At 35.6% G+C, this 13,807-nt stretch overlaps 2 long non-coding RNA genes across 4 annotated transcripts; one reads left to right on the top strand and one right to left on the bottom strand.

Annotated features, from left to right (window-relative positions):
- Positions 1 to 627: 627 nt before the first annotated feature.
- On the top strand, positions 628 to 2,226 carry LOC309493519. Its single transcript, XR_014203965.1, has 3 exons — positions 628 to 677; positions 1,406 to 1,507; positions 1,894 to 2,226. It is a non-coding gene; the product is annotated as an uncharacterized lncRNA (long non-coding RNA).
- Positions 2,227 to 4,340: 2,114 nt separating this feature from the next.
- On the bottom strand, positions 4,341 to 7,759 carry LOC309493396. 3 transcript variants are annotated; one of them, XR_014203903.1, is made up of 5 exons: positions 7,658 to 7,759; positions 6,828 to 6,929; positions 5,955 to 6,141; positions 5,748 to 5,860; positions 4,341 to 4,694 (listed from the first exon to the last, which is right to left on the bottom strand). It is a non-coding gene; the product is annotated as an uncharacterized lncRNA (long non-coding RNA). The 3 variants fall into 3 exon arrangements; XR_014203904.1 differs by having other exon boundaries at positions 5,748 to 5,863; positions 6,018 to 6,141; XR_014203905.1 differs by having other exon boundaries at positions 6,018 to 6,141.
- Between the last annotated feature and the right edge of the window lie 6,048 nt (positions 7,760 to 13,807).

The following is a 13,807-nucleotide window of genomic DNA, read 5'->3' as shown; positions in this document are numbered from 1 at the left end:
TAATACATCCAAAGCAGGTTTCTTTTCACACGTAGCAGCTAATGCTGTTCATTTTGTTTTAATTATTTACTCCCTTTTTTCTCATTGGGCTACAAAATATTATCTATGCCAGGGCGAGTCAAATGGCAGCACACAGATAATTTTTATCTGGCCCTCCAACTGGTTTTTGATGTTTAAAACCCCTCGCAATCTGATATCAAAGTCCCCACAAAGGTTTAGCGCGTTCAGCGGTGAGTTTAACAACGCACGTGATCATTCAGCGGTGAGTTTAACAACGCACGTGATCTCACGGCAGTTCGTGATATGGTCACGTAATGTAATCTATTGATTTGTGCCACGGACACGTTTATTTCGTTATTTTCGTAATACCAGCACGTTTTTTAAACTAATGTATTTTCAATGGGAAGCGTCTTTCGTGATAATAACAGCACGATTCTTTCTGCCTGGCTGTCGGCTGCAGCAGAGAAGCTGTTTAATCAACATTTATTCACGAGATCTTTTGTATTTTTATGTATTTTTTTTATGTTATTATTTCGGTCTTATTGCCAGGGAAGCTGGTTTGCTTTGCTGTTTATTGATTTTCTAAAATTATATTTTATCAGTAGGAAATCGCGCTGAAGAAGTCTCTTCCGAACACATCGCGATATTTGGCATCAGTTCACGTGTGTCAGATGTTGGTAAGTAAATACCTAAATACGCTATCCTAATGTGTGATATCATGTCTTTTCTGTTTGTCGATGTTAATCTGCCATTATATCTGCCATCTCCACGGAGACTTTGCGTTTCATTGCTTTCTAATTCAAAACAGGGTGATTAACACTGCCTGTCACGTGACGTGCTATAGGCCTAGATATTCATATCAGATTAAAAATAGTACAATTAGTTCCAAAGTTGTATTTGTAGTAGAAGCACAGTAAAAACAACACTTACCATGCTTTTACCGCAGTAACATTAGTTTTACTGTGATAAGTGTAGTAAAAAGACAGTAATCACAAAACTTACCATGCTTTTACCACACTATTTGTAGTTTTAATGTGGTACTTATTGTAAATGCACAGTAACCACAACACTTACCATGCTTTTACCACAGTAACCATAGTTTTACTGTGATAGGTGTGGTAAAAGGACAGTAACCACAAAACTTACCATGCTTTAAACCTCAGTAACCTTAGTTTTACTGTGATTGGTTTAGTAAGGACAGTAATCACAAAACTTACCATGCTTTTACCTCAGTATTGATAGTTTTAAAGTGATATTTGTTGTAAATGCATATTAACCACAACACTTGCCATGCTTGTAAGGCTTTATAATGTAACATCCAATATTTGCAAGGTAAATCAGTACTTTTCCCTTTAAATAATCCTATATATTATACATAATGATATTTTCTTTTCTCTTTTTTCAGCTGAAAAGACCAAAAGGGCCTTTCGGACTCAGTCATTCCATTATTGTTTGAGGAGAAGTAAACGGAGAAGACGGACAGCTGCAAAGGCAAATATTCGCAATGGTATGTATGTGTTGGTTTTAACCCTAAATCAAACATTTTATCAAGCATTTGTTGTTTCTTAAAACTTTTCTCACAAAACCCATAGCCCAATCAGTACAAACATAGTCTGAAAGTCTTAATAATTCACAAGATTTAACAAGTTGTCAAATTCGTACGATACTCGTACATATTTGTATACTCGTACACAATCCTGCAGCTTATCTGACTTGTCACATGACATCAGATACTCGATTATTTATATATAACTGTCCCGTTTGCATGTAAATCATTTTCATGATTATTGCTTGCTATTAAAGACATACTTTTATTCATAGAAATGCCCACATATCAGTGAACTTATTACATAAAAATGCTTTTAACATTTAATTATGCAACACTCTTTACAGAAAACATATCCTACAGTTATAAACTCACAACGGCATCATCAAGTCCTGTGCTGGGCAACAACTGTCCTCCAACGTATTCGATCCGTGGCCAGGTTCTTCACATCTTCCCATGGGACACTGACATTCTTCAGGTCTTCGTGAAACATCTGTCTCCATGTCTTCCTTGGTCTTCCCTGTCTCCTGCATCCTCCTGGTGGTGTCCACTTCATCACTGTGTTTGGGTGTTGTTGTTTGGGCATGCGTAGGATGTGTCCAGCGAGGTGCACCCTTTGCTCTGTCACAGTTTCTGAAAGTCTTCATGTGGAGTCCCATTCCTCCTCAGGATCTCTTTGATATATGCAGAACCAATATTGAAAATAGTGATTTATCTTTTTCCATATTGTTAAAGCATTTTGTTTTCTCTTTTCAGCTTCATAAATTATACTTGATTTCTGCCTAATGCCTTTATCAAAAAAGTGTCAGTGTTCATCAGGTGTTTTGCTAAAGGACATATTCATTGCATAGTTACAATAAAAGTGACCAATAATCACAAGGATATAGAATGAAAGTTGAGAATGTAAAATGTTGTGCTTATGTTTTTGCCTATTTGTTATTTAAAGCGAAGAAACAAATGTATGTTCACATAACAAACTTGAATCTCATCTCTTGGTTTGTAAATATATTCAACTTCATCATAGCAATTTTTTTAACATTAATGTATGTGTCACTATAATAGATTGCTCCTGTATCTGGATATTTTTAATTAACTGATTTTTATACTGTTGTGCAATAGTTTTGGCACTACATTTGTCTTTAAACAGTTTGACATTAAATATTGGAATAAGCTTTCAAAATGGTGTCCATTCATTGTGCTTTTGTTACATTTATTTGAATATAATTGATATACCTTTAATATACTATACATACACTGTAAATGTTAGAAGCACTTTAGTACATGTAATTATCTTTAATTAAAATACTGCAAAACTACCCCTGCTGTAGGACATTGCTTTGAAAAAAGTTTCTCTTTCAAATTTATTTATGCATCAGTCTAAGCAAATTTGTGTCATTGATCATGTGACCTCGTTTTTGGATGGTAACCACACAAAGGAGTCTTTTGTTTTTAAATATGAGTTTTATAATTTAATTAGAAGGAATGCATGTTTAACAGCCTAAATATAAAATATTTAAGGTATCTATCCCCGCAGCCGGAACCAGAAGAGATCTGTCATCGTTTACCATAAACCAGGGCATGTAAGTGTGACGCATCTGTTCAGCTGGCTTGTTATTGGCTGTGACTTTATCGCAGAACTCGCTGTGATTGGACAATCGTTTAACCCATATAAAACGGCGCTTCATGTTACAAAGTATGTTTTGGTGGTATTATTACGTTAGTTATACATTAAGCTAACTATAAAGTGTCTCTATGTTGTGAGAAATTACTCCTTTACCGAGATCCTAACCCTAACCCTAAGCATGTCTGCACATTTCAATGAACTACAGAACAATGCTTCCTGCTCCACTGATAGAATGACAGAGATATGTGGGTAATGTAGTTTAAAACGTTTAGTAATAAAACAATAAATGTTAAATAAATAATATATTTAATGGACAACTGGATATCTAAATTTGTTCATTGTGCAAACCTTTATGACATATATGAGGGACAGGCTGAAATTTGATATTTTACTGTGAGCACTTTAAAAATAACCTTTATGCCAGCTTTCCATTTATGTCTGAAAACTGTGGCCAACATTATTTATTAAACATAGTATAAGCAGTTGTCCAGCCGATTTTCTCTTTGATACACTAATCAGACTTTGAGTTACAGCCATTTGAAATGTGCATTTGTTTGCTCTTCTGGGGGCCGTTGCTGGGCCCTGGGGGTGGAAGGACAGTATAATCTACACAGATCTACACATACTATTACTATTACACAAGGATAATGCACCATTCAGTAAAACAACAAAAAAACAGTGCCAACATTTCCTTTTCACCCCCTGATTGCTGCTTATATTCCTGACATCAGTGATATATAGAGTATACTATATAGAGTATACTAGAATGATCAACATGGATCATCTTCAATTAAGCTTTAAGTATTTATAGCAAGATAGCCCACTGCAGCCTCTAGTTATTCACATCGCTTCCCTTTATTTCACTGGAAACTGGCATACATGCAAGTATGTGCAACTTTTGTTGCATTGTTGTCCCAAATATCATTAACCAGATCTAAATTTTTATGTCCCAAGTAAAAGAATCATGGTAATTAATTATATTTAGTTATTTATAAGTTATTAATTATATGTAGTTATTTTTAAAGAAATAAGAAATTAAAATTTCTCAAAAGAAAATTTCTATTTACTGTACCAAACACCACTTTCAATACACAATAGTCATCATACTTTATTAAACAACACTTTATTGGAGAACAAAGCATAAAGTTGATAAAGTAGCAAAAAGACAAATGAGATTCAAGATAAATAAAAATGTGTCTTCAAAAACACGTTAACATCATATGAATCCATTCACAGCTGCTGAAGCCACAAAACGAGTGCCAGATAATCATATTCAGTCACATATGATACAGAAAACAGATTTGATATTGTGTTGGAAAATAATGATTCATTATCACAGCTAAACTGGTTTCTTGCTCTTCCCTGTACGTCTCTATCGTGTTAGTGTTCTTCATCCTCGTCTAAACAGTTTGTTCAGTTGAAGAACAGAAGAACAGAAGATGTGATCACTGATGTGGAGTAGCTTTTTCTCAACCAGAGGAAGAAGTCTCAACATCCCATTGTCAGGCGTTCTCCAGTCCTGGTCTGAAAGTAAAACAAAAGACAGAAACCATTCAAATAAAGTTATGTTATGTTCTGCGTTATTTAAAGCAGTGATGGTTTACTCTGGCCCTCAGCGTCCACTGTCCTGCACATTTAGCTCCGACCTCAAACCCTCCTGCCTATTGTCTAGAAGTAAACCTGAAGACTTTGGTTAAAATTTTCAGATGTGCTCGATTAGGGTTGGAGGTTAACTCTTAACTAACCTCAAAAAGTAGAATGCAAAGGGCCAGAGTTGCCTGTTCCTTACATAAATTTACAAAGCAGCAGTCAGTACGTTATATAATATACACATTGAAGTATTTATATATATATATATATATATATATATATATATATATATATATATATATATATATATATATATATATGAAGAGTTCAGATGCAAAAGCCTCTAAATGCCATCTGAAATTTTCTTATAGAATGATATTTTTTATCAAGCTTGTATATTTAAATTCAATAATTTCACTTAAATTGCAATGAAGATTACCTATTAATTATCATTTAAGTGAATTTACTGAACTTAAATATACAAGCTTGATAAAAATGATCATTCTATAAGAAAATTTCAAATGGCATTTAGAGGCTTTTGCATCTGAACTCTTCATATATATACACACACACATATATACATACACACACACACACATATACATATACACACACACACACACACACACATATACATATATATATATATACACATATATATATATATATACACATATACATATATAAATATATATACATATATATATATATATATAAAATATTGCAGCACAAAATAAGCTAAGTACTGAACAAAAACAGTTTTACCCATATCAACAGCAACATATTTTAAAAGATTTTTAAGAAAGGCATGGTCTCTTTTGAGCCTTTGCCAGTGATGCTTGATTTCTTTCCAGACTACATACTCTTCTGTCACTTGTTTCAAGAGCTTCACATGATCAAAAACCAAGTGATAACCTGTACAATGTAAAATTGTCAACATCAAATTATGTACTACATATTACAGCATTGTTTCAATACAAGACATACCAATGGACTTGCGCAGCTTTCTGCCTTCTTTGGGCACCAGATGTTCCTTCCTCACCCGAAACAAAGGACTTATTCGATTAGCTTGCGTTGATATAAGGACTGGTCTTCCTTCTCTGCTGTAAAACAAGATAGTCTCGACTTACTCTATGTGCAATTACTATTGTTCTTGAAACACAAATTAAGACAGTTATAAATAAGTTAATTTACCATATGATTCAGGAGAGAACATTTGATGAGTAAATACTGATTGCAATATTCTAGAAACTTCACCTGGGAAGGGCTGATCCCGGCAAGATTCGCTGCGACTCACTAGTAGCTCTTGTAATGGTTGGCTCTTAAAAGAGCTGTTGAGTTTGATATTGGTAGAGCTTTAAAAAAAAAGGACTAAGTAATCCTGCAAAACAGAAAGGAAGGTCATTTTAATACATTACTTGCAAATAGTCAGTTTATAACTGTAGGATATGTTTTCTGTAAAGAGTGTTGCATAATTAAATGTTAAAAGCATTTTTATGTAATAAGTTCACTGATATGTGGGCATTTCTATGAATAAAAGTATGTCTTTAATAGCAAGCAATAATCATGAAAATGATTTACATGCAAACGGGACAGTTATATATAAATAATCGAGTATCTGATGTCATTTGACAAGTCAGATAAGCTTTTCCACTCTTGCAAACAGAGGTAGGTTATGAGGTGTGGAGAGACATCATGTATCACTGGAACATAAACAGACGGAGACCAATTTGCAATTAATATAAACTTTCTGACAGTGTGTGTGACATCCGACAACTTTCCAAGAAGTGGCGCAACTGATTTACAAATATCGCGATAAATATGTACAGGAATTGAGGCAGTAGCCAATGACAGCACTAGGAGTAAAAGCTGCAGGATTGTGTACGAGTATACAAATATGTACGAGTATCGTACGAATTTGAAAAAACTTGTTAAATCTTGTGAATTATTAAGACTTTCAGACTATGTTTGTACTGATTGGGCTATGGGTTTTGTGAGAAAAGTTTTAAGAAACAACAAATGCTTGATAAAATGTTTGATTTAGGGTTAAAACCAACACATACATACCATTGCGAATATTTGCCTTTGCAGCTGTCCGTCTTCTCCGTTTACTTCTCCTCAAACAATAATGGAATGACTGAGTCCGAAAGGCCCTTTTGGTCTTTTCAGCTGAAAAAAGAGAAAAGAAAATATCATTATGTATAATATATAGGATTATTTAAAGGGAAAAGTACTGATTTACCTTGCAAATATTGGATGTTACATTATAAAGCCTTACAAGCATGGCAAGTGTTGTGGTTAATATGCATTTACAACAAATATCACTTTAAAACTATCAATACTGAGGTAAAAGCATGGTAAGTTTTGTGATTACTGTCCTTACTAAACCAATCACAGTAAAACTAAGGTTACTGAGGTTTAAAGCATGGTAAGTTTTGTGGTTACTGTCCTTTTACCACACCTATCACAGTAAAACTATGGTTACTGTGGTAAAAGCATGGTAAGTGTTGTGGTTACTGTGCATTTACAATAAGTACCACATTAAAACTACAAATAGTGTGGTAAAAGCATGGTAAGTTTTGTGATTACTGTCTTTTTACTACACTTATCACAGTAAAACTAATGTTACTGCGGTAAAAGCATGGTAAGTGTTGTTTTTACTGTGCTTCTACTACAAATACAACTTTGGAACTAATTGTACTATTTTTAATCTGATATGAATATCTAGGCCTATAGCACGTCACGTGACAGGCAGTGTTAATCACCCTGTTTTGAATTAGAAAGCAATGAAACGCAAAGTCTCCGTGGAGATGGCAGATATAATGGCAGATTAACATCGACAAACAGAAAAGACATTATATCACACATTAGGATAGCGTATTTAGGTATTTACTTACCAACATCTGACACACGTGAACTGATGCCAAATATCGCGATGTGTTCGGAACGAGACTTCTTCAGCGCGATTTCCTACTGATAAAATATAATTTTAGAAAATCAATAAACAGCAAAGCAAACCAGCTTCCCTGGCAATAAGACCGAAATAATAACATAAAAAAAATACATAAAAATACAAAAGATCTCGTGAATAAATGTTGATTAAACAGCTTCTCTGCTGCAGCCGACAAGCCAGGCAGAAAGAATCGTGCTGTTATTATCACGAAAGACGCTTCCCATTGAAAATACATTAGTTTAAAAAACGTGCTGGTATTACGAAAATAACGAAATAAACGTGTCCGTAGCACAAATCAATAGATTAAATTACGTGACCATATCACGAACTGCCGTGAGATCACGTGCGTTGTTAAACTCACCGCTGAATGATCACGTGCGTTGTTAAACTCACCGCTGAACGCGCTAGAGAGAGAGAGTTGCGACACTCTTTGATGTCGCCGCTATTGCTGTCACGTGGTTCATGTAAGCCCCAATAGTTCCAAAACGTACGCTGGCTGTCATGTTCTTCTATGGGACAGACAGCAGCGATTGCATTATTGAACGGTAAATATAAAATAAAACACACACCCAAGTACTTTTTCAGCTGTTATTGCATTATTGCATTTTGTTAATGTCAGTTTTGCATTTGGAGATAAGTTTTAAGCTATATTTTTGGAGGGAAAAGCTTAGTGTTCATGTTCGCATGGGTAGTGGCACTGGCTTTAGCGGCTCTAACTTAACTTTTCCATATCATTCATCTGATGATGGACGTCTCATGATATTTATTTTAGCACAACTGGGCTGTATTAGGCTATTGATTCCCGTGATTTTGCTTATAAATTTTGATTCAGCCATTAGCCTACCTTCGTGATCAGTGTTGGGCAAGTTACTTCGAAACTGTAATGCATTATTTATTACTTGTTACTGTCATTTCAAAGTAATTCGTTACATTACAATATTACTGTATTTAAAATGTAAGGCATTACACTACTATTGCATTACTTTTAAGTTACTCTCACCAAAATAACTGCAAATATGGATTTGGCAATCTAAATGTAGCGTATGATGCTCAATTAGCTCATTACACATCCAGTAGAAGGTGATGTGGTATCCGACTGAGCTTGGACCCATAAGAAATTTTACCATGATGTACTATAGTACATACCATGGTATACCATAGTAGTACCATGGTACCTTACATCTAACCATGGTACATACTATATAGTACTTCAGATATTATCATGGTACCATGGTACATTGCATGGTACTGTAGATGTTACTATGGTACATAGTATGGTACCTCAGATTTACCATGGTACATACCATAGTACCTCAGATATAACCATGGTACATACTATATAGTACTTCAGATATTATCATGGTACCATGATAATATCTGAAGTATACTGTACAGTATGTTACTATGGTACATAGTATGGTACCTCAGATTTACCATGGTACATGCCCTAGTACCTCAGAAATAACCATGGTACATTCTGCCGTACATATTACCATGGTACATACTACCTCAGATATAACCATGGTACCTCAAATATTACCATGGTACTTTGCATGGACGCATGGTACAGACATCTTTTTACTTTAAGCCCGGGGTAAACTTTAGGCTTAAACTTTAGCAAAAAATAACTAATGAATAATAACTAAGCCAAATATTTTTATTTTATTTTTATTATTATTGTGAGTGACTGCAGTAGTGTGGGCATAGGCCATTTGGTCTATGAACGAGTCATAGATCTCCAAAATCAGTTTTAAATGTATAATTTAATATTAATGAGATTTTTATTTAAGTAATGTTCTAATTCTAGATGTTTGTAAATGCTGCATGATTTTGACGTGGTTTAATCAATTGCCGTGCGCGTGAACTTTGAACATTCATGTCGCTTTCAAACACTGGAGCGGCCGCGGCGCACTTTTGCCATGGAAACGGCGCTGGACCACTGCGACTGGTAAGCAGGAAACTCCCTCTCTCGCTGTTGAGAATGTACTATCCGCTGCAGGCTCACTCATCTCGGCTCTGTCTGATAAACGTACAGGAAGTGAAACATTTTGCGCGGACGTTTCTCCTCTGCTGATCTCGCGGTGATTTTGGCGAATTTGTATGAAGAAAAAAAAACTACCACTTTATTCCAGGTTAACTAACAATGCTTGTAACGCGCGTTACTGACATTTGTACCGAGTAAAATATTACTTTTTTTCCCCCAGTAATGCCTTACATTACCGCGTTACAGCAAAAAGCAATGCATTACAGTAATTAATTACTTTTGTAACGCGTTACTCCCAACACTGTTCGTGATCACGCAAAGAGGTCTGCCGTGGCGGTCCGTTCAGAATTCGCTTAGAAGCTAGCTCACTTCTTCTGATGAAAGTGGCCACCCCCAGGACCACAACGTGAAACATGATCATGTTAAGACTAAGAATATTATTTTAAGATTAAGGCCATACACATTATCAAAACTATAACAGATTAAAAACGAATTTAAGCATGGCTGATACAAATGAAGGTTTTCAAATAAAATATTTTTTTATTAAACAATGACAGACAACAAAAATGTGTGCTTGTGTGTGTGAACAAGAAAAACAAAAACCAGGGGCAGGTGATCCATGAAACAGACAGGACTGGTGATGGCCATAACAATCCTAAAGGTCCAGCATTGTTCTCACAAGCCGCTTCACTCAAGACAATAATAACATAATGAAAAGTTAGTATATCCCAAAAAATTAAATTAAATAAAAGTTGCTATAAAGGTGGTAGCGATTCATTACCGAACTCTTAGCTGACGAAGTCGCGCTAGCTAACTAACGTTAGCTAGCAGGCAGTGCTTGAAAATTGGTTGAAACAACCAACATAAAATATAAATAATTACGCTGTGCATGTACAAATGAAGACCAGTATAAGCATCGCAAAGGGCCTCTGATACAATATAGACAGTTGACAATTCAAAAGAGGTCGATATTTCGGCAACTTAACTCTGGAACAACTCGACCAGGGATGGAAATTAGCACCCGCCACCAGCCAAATGCGGGTGATTTTGTGTTGTGGCGGGTAAACTCGCTTCCAGTGTTGCCAACTAATTTTCAGGGGAAGTTGCTAAAGGCAGATCGATTTGTTGCTAAAAGTTGCTAAATGACGTTGTGACGTCATTGCGTTATGACGTCATTACGTAATCGCAACGCAAAACTACGCCATTATGTAATACGTAGATATTATTGTTTGTTAAATAAATTATATATATATATATATATATATATATATATATATATATATATATATATAAAAAAAAAAAATTTAACTAAAAAAAGTTGGTTTAGTTACCCAGTAACTAAACCCTAAACCAACTTTTTTTAGTTAAAGGTGGGGTATGTAATTCTCTTTTTTGGCCATTTTTTCAAAATCACTTGAAATCCTATCCCTAACCCACTTACAGCCACTGAGTTAGAAGCACTGACATGAAAATTAAGCAATTTACTCATCTGTGGAACGGGCAAGACTCGAAAAACTCCAGCCAATCATTTCCAAGACCACCTAGAATCATTGGACAGTAAGTGCGTCAATCAAACGGTCGTACCATACCCCCCTCCCCCCATCCATGTCCATGCTCTTCGAATGGGTGGAGTCAAAGGAAAGAAGGTAGGACCATTTGAGTTGTGTATTTTCAAAATCTGCCAGCCGTTTTGCAAATCACATACCCCACCTTTAAAAAAAAGAAGACCTAAAACAACTTTTTTTAGTTAATGATCTGTAAGACTGGGGCTTTATTAATGCTGTTCATTTATTCAAGTAATTTATTTGACATTTGGGTATAAAGTGTTTTAATTCTACAATATATGCTGTAAAAAGGCTGTTCAACCTCTTCAGGTAGAACGGTGACTACTGCAGTTCAAATTTCCTATTGGAAGTTGTGGTGCCCTTACCAGCTCACCACGCCCTTGCGAGTGTTGTTTGGATTAGAGTCACTTTCCAAAAGTTGCTAAAAGTTGCCAAATAAACTAAAAAAATTGCTAAATTTGTTGCTAGGTGCTTTTTGAAAAAAAAGTTGCTAGGGTAGTCTGAAAAGTTGCTAAATCTAGCAACAAAATTGCTAAGTTGGTAACACTGCTCGCTTCACCTACCGGCCACCGTGGCGGGTAAATAAAAATAGCATACTGTTTCACATGGACGGCGGACACTTTTAGAGGAGGCACACCTTCAAAAAAATTTGGCATTACATCGAAGGTAAAAAAACGTTTTTTTAAAGAACGATGGAGAAAAGCAGACAATGGGGAGTCCCGAGATTGGTTAGTTTACGACGAGACAAGGTGGACCTTAAATTAAAAACGTTAAATTAAAACCGTTATTCAACCACTGTTTAACCTAATACAAATGACTGATAAAATAACAGATTAAAATATAAAATAAAATATAGATTTTAATAGCTTGATGCTCTTTAAATATTTTGTTGCATTGTAAAAAGTGTCGGTGCATAGGACGGACCTATCCGCGATCGCTCTCCATGGTTCTGACCAAAGAAGAGCGCTTTGGAATCTCCATTACGCATCATACCGTTGTCTCTTAGTGCGCTACGAAGACTCTTGAGGTATAACTTAACAAAAGGTACCTATACTACCACTAAAGGTATAGCCTACCATTGGCGTCTTCAGGGCTATCATCCACTCGCGAGGCAGAGGCGCTGGCGCCCTCCCAGCAACGGCGCTGTTCGCCGAGAAAGATATGATAGGCCTACATCATGAGATGCGCAAATATGTCTGGAGACATGACATGTAAGACATGATTTTGACCACTTCATTGAGTTTTGTTTTGTAGAAAGGCTCTTTTTAAAAGATTTTCGTTTTGTATAAATTGTATCTTAATTTTGATCAATGTTTTATCAACGAATTGACTGTATTTATAATAAATAATAAGAAAATATATAGCAGACAATGTATTAAGGCGCCGGCATGATCACTTGCATTGCATGTGAACTGGAGAGCGCCGAAACTCAGCTTGTGCCTCACAGATTTGAGAAATATAGGCTATATATTACAGAAAGCTTGAAATGTCTACTTTTAAACGAAAATATTCAAAACCAAAAGAAATAGGCTCTCTGATTGTGAAATCCATATGAAATGTGCATTTCTCTCTGGCGTTCATGGCGAATCCGCAAAACACCAGTTTATTAATTAATAATTAAATGTCTCCTTGCTATTTTAGACGCATTAATTTTCATTACTTTTACCGGTTCTTTGTGGCAAGCTTTATGCGTGCGGTCGTGCGCTTGAGTGCGGCTATATTACGTAAACGCGCATTATCCTGTAGACTATAGCCTATTTAAGCATAATTAAAATAATATACAGGGGCGATTTGTCCACGAATGGCTTAAATGAACAACAACTAGTCGACTAGAATTTTTTTTAACTCGGAGGCAGCCCTATTCCACATATTTTCGAACCAGGATCAGGCCATTCTGGGTTGAGCGAGCGACCTTGCGGAATGAGCGAGCTATTCAGAAATGCGTTCTCCACTCACGAGCTCTGATCGGAACAAACCCGTCTGCTGAATTTGCGCAGAAACATCAAGATAGACATAACCAGCTTTTTAAAAAATTTAAAACTAAACATTTAGACTATTTTAGCACAAATTATGATCTTATTGACGATTTTTTATAGTTCTTGACAAAATTAGAATATATAAACTTTTTATTTTTTTTTGAAGACAAGTTTTGGGTGGGCCTGTTGAAAAGTGAAGTGGGTGGGCCTACTAACGCACCCATAATACCTTGCCTGGTGTGTGTATAAGAACGAAAGAGAAAATGTCAGTATTTAATTGAGACTTGAGATTAAATAAACTGATTAAGTATTGTAGATCTTGTAGTATTAATTTTCACATGCAGTTACACATTGTAGGTTAAAAACAAGAAAGTGGCTGATAAAAACATTGAGTGGCTGGTAGATTTTTAAATCCACCAGCCACAGTGGCCTGTGGACAAAAAAGTTAATTTCCATCCCTGAACTCGACGCGCAGCAATGTAAGTGAATGGTGTCCAACGCCCAAATGACAGTGTTTGGAACTATTCCGATCTTCATATCCCGGAAGTAGGCGGTTAAAAGCGCCGCCA

Source organism: Leuciscus leuciscus (genome assembly GCF_965113295.1).
Source record: "Leuciscus leuciscus genome assembly, chromosome: 2".
Classification (NCBI taxonomy): Eukaryota; Metazoa; Chordata; class Actinopteri; order Cypriniformes; family Leuciscidae; genus Leuciscus; species Leuciscus leuciscus.
This window is presented reverse-complemented; position numbering and strand designations above follow the sequence as displayed.